Raw genomic sequence first — 3,649 nt, 5'->3', positions numbered from 1 at the left:
TTTAATTTTATGGTCATGGGCAAATCAAACACCAAATTGGTGTATGACACCCCCTTGTTTGTAGGACAAAGGACCCACCTCCGTGCAGCGATTTGACCGTTAAGTCTACCAAGGCATACATACTCTACCCCCGTTTGTTTTGAACTCCTAATCTCTTAAGAGGAAACACATGCTCTTAACCATTAAGCCCAAACATATCTTGATTCCTAAGCAGTTAGCTAAAATACTCTCAAAAATGTATCTTAAGTTAAATTCAGTTACAGACAAGTTGACTCCGGTTTTCCATTTATAGAGATCAAATTTAACTACATTTAAATAAATTCCACTCCAATACCATGAGAAGTTTTTCCTTCAAATAAACGATGTGCGAAAGTGCCTTACTTGGTGGCTCGAAGTGTGTTATCAAAAACATAATTCACTTTCGTATGATGATTAAGTTAAACTTAAGTTAAACTTGGGCACTATGAATCGCTTTCTCAATTACAAAATTGTTACATCCTTTATCATCAACCACTTCTGTATGATGGAAATTGTAAACAACCAGTGCACCTCCAAAGCCATGGTGAGAAATTTGGTATGCAATAAATATGGAATTATGTTTTAGTTGGAACCTTCGCATAAAAAACCAAGAATTTATGGGTAATGGAGAAAACCATAACAATCCCAGGCTTCCAACCGATGGGAGTTAATATTAACTTCATTACTGAACCTTTGTTTGTTATTGGGTGACCATCACCAGTAGTGCTTGCAAGAACACAATCCATCCTTGAAATGATGAAACCGGTGTGCATCCCTCACAATTATTTCTCGCTTGGCAACTTTCGAAATGAATTTAGTGGCACTATGGCAATCACCACATACACGCAAATTTTTTGTAATCCGAATGGGAGTCCCAGGGTATGTGTTGATAAGCCCAAAAGCAATGGCCAGCTTCTCACTGTGACTTCCAAGCATGGATTCCTTCACTTCACCCTCCACATCATGCAGCACAAAGTTCACATCAGGTACATATCCTACCTCTTTCATCAGCAGAGATAAAACCTCTAGTGTAGCAGAAATGTCATCAATTTGAGGGTATGACCTGTCACCAACATGGAATGAATGGACCCTGCCATCGAATTCAATCCAGCTGGATGCTAGTCTTTTCACCACTTCCCTGTCTCTCATAATTGTTCTAACCTTTTCTACATCATCCCACCTTCCACCTGCAGCATAAATGTTTGACATCAATACATAGTAACCAGCATTTTGTGGGTCTAACTTAAGAAGGTGTTCAGCAACATGTTCTCCTAACTCAATATTGTGGTGAATTCTGCAGGCACCAAGCAGAGCCCCCCACACACTAGCAGAAGGTTCAAATGGCATCCTATCAATGAAGTCTTGTGCCTCAGCCAATTGCCCCGCACGGCCAAGAAGGTCAACCATGCAGGCATAGTGTTCAGCTTTGGGTGAAAGACCATACTGTAGGCTCATGCAGTTGAAGTATTTCCAGGCCTCATTTACAAGGCCTGCATGACTGCATGCTGATAAAACAGAAATGAAAGTGATATCATTTGGTTTCACGCCCGACTGCTGCATTTCTGTAAACAGAGCAAGGGCGTCCTTGCCCATACCATTTATCCCATAGGCTGAAATCATTGCACTCCACGTGATCACATTTTTCTGCAACATCCTATCAAACACTTGCCGTGCAATGCTCACACTCCCACACTTGGCATACATAGCTACAAGGGAATTTCCCACAAAAACATTCGACTCAAATCCTACTCGAATTACATGATCATGTATCAATTTACCCCGTTGCAGAACTCCTAAATCAGCAGATGCCTGCAGAGCAGTAACTACGGTGACAGCATCAGGCGCAACACCTTCAAATTGCATCCTAACAAACAGCTTCAAGGCCTCATTCGGATGCCCATTCTGTGCATACACAGAAACCATTGAATTCCACGAGACGATATCCCGATTCTGAATTTTGTCAAACAACTTGCAAGCCACCTCAGTTCTGCAACCCTTTCCATACATAAATACAAGTGAATTCTGCACATTGAGATCTGAATCCAATCTCTTCCGAATGACAAAACCATGTAACTGGTGACCTCTTTGTAGATCGCCCAAATGTCCACATGCCTGGATTGCACTCACCATGGTCACCGAGTCTGGTGCCATGTTCTCCAGCTGCATTTGATGAAAAAGCATCAAGGCATCTTCCGCAAATCCATTCTGAACATACCCTGAAAACAGGGCTGTCCAGGAGACTAAATTCCGTTCAGACATTTTGTCAAACACTTGGCGTGCATCCTCTATACTTCCACATTTGGCATACATATGTATAAGGGCATTACCCACATGAGCATCCCACTCAAATTCAGTTCCAATGATGTCCTTATGGATCTCCTTTCCCTTTTGTAGATCAGATAGACCAGCACATGCTTTCAGTACAGAGGGAAACGTAAACTTATCTGGATGTAACCCCGCCTGCTGCATTTGGTAATAAAGTCGAAGGGATTCTTCACAGAGCCCGTTTCTCGCATACCCTCTGATCATAACATTCCAAAACAGAGCATTTGGTCTCTTTCTTCTGTCAAAAACTAGCCTGGCACTGTCCATGCTGCCACAATTGGAATACATATGCAAAAGCTTGGTTATCAAAAATGCGTTTCTGAAATGCCCTGTTCTGAGCATGTGCGCATGGATTTGATGAAGTTGTTGGATGTTGGTAGCTGCCTGCAAGAGAGAAGCGCAAGTATTGGTACCGCGATTGGCATTGGATTCTTCCCTCGGAACTTGCAGAACTGAAGGATTGGGAATTCTGACATTTGGTTTTTCAGTAATTTGTCCATTTTCAGCCGTAGAGATTGAGGGAAGAACGTGCTCATCGTTAAAACGAATATGAAGGGGTTGACGAATGTGTTTGGAATTCGAAAACTGGCAGGGAGAGTGATAATGAAGAGATGAAGATGCACTTGGAACTGCGAGGTCCATTGGCATTAATCTATTTGATTCGGAGAGACACCATATATTCGGGTTTGGCCTGTAATTTTGTGTCAATGGCGAATGTTGTGCAACCCAACAAAGGGAGCCATCAACAAATGAAGGGAAAGGGGACATAGACATTGCAAAGCAGAGAAGCATTCATGTCTGAGAACATTCTCGGCTCGTAAATAGAATGAGAGGGGCGGGTGTGTTGGCCATGATGTAGCCCATACACGACCTCCTTGAATGCCCACAATGAACCACCATGATTTCTCTGTGAATGACGAGGGAGAACTCGTGGCTATGCCTGAGCTGGAGGACACCCAGTGTGATATATTGAATCCATTCGTGCCAGTCAACTATGGGAGTCACATGAGCCAATGGCCATCAAATCTATGAGTTATGTTCATAACCAATCCAAGTGTTATAAATTATCACCGTGGTGCGAGAGTACATAATATAAATTAAAAGAAAATATGTAATCTACATGAAAATGGTAATATGACAAATTAAATTGAGGAAATTTATTATTTTTATTTTTCATTATTTTTTTAATTAGCTCAACATTATATTTTATTATCGTTTTTTTTAATTTATAATTTTATCACAATATCTTATTTAACAATTTACTCTAACATTTTTCTCATGTTAAATTGTAAAATGTCTTTAAATA

At 40.9% G+C, this 3,649-nt stretch overlaps 1 pseudogene; it reads right to left on the bottom strand.

Moving 5' to 3' along the window:
* Positions 1–472: 472 nt before the first annotated feature.
* On the bottom strand, positions 473–3,350 carry LOC149147147 (pentatricopeptide repeat-containing protein At3g12770 pseudogene; annotated as a pseudogene).
* Between the last annotated feature and the right edge of the window lie 299 nt (positions 3,351–3,649).

The sequence above is a fragment of the Pinus tabuliformis genome, chromosome 9 (assembly GCF_031772625.1).
Source record: "Pinus tabuliformis cultivar Carrire ecotype Pingquan chromosome 9, CPIR1, whole genome shotgun sequence".
Taxonomy (NCBI): Eukaryota; Viridiplantae; Streptophyta; class Pinopsida; order Pinales; family Pinaceae; genus Pinus; species Pinus tabuliformis.
The sequence above is the reverse complement of the archived record's forward strand: the minus strand, read 5'-3'. Positions and strand labels throughout refer to the sequence as shown.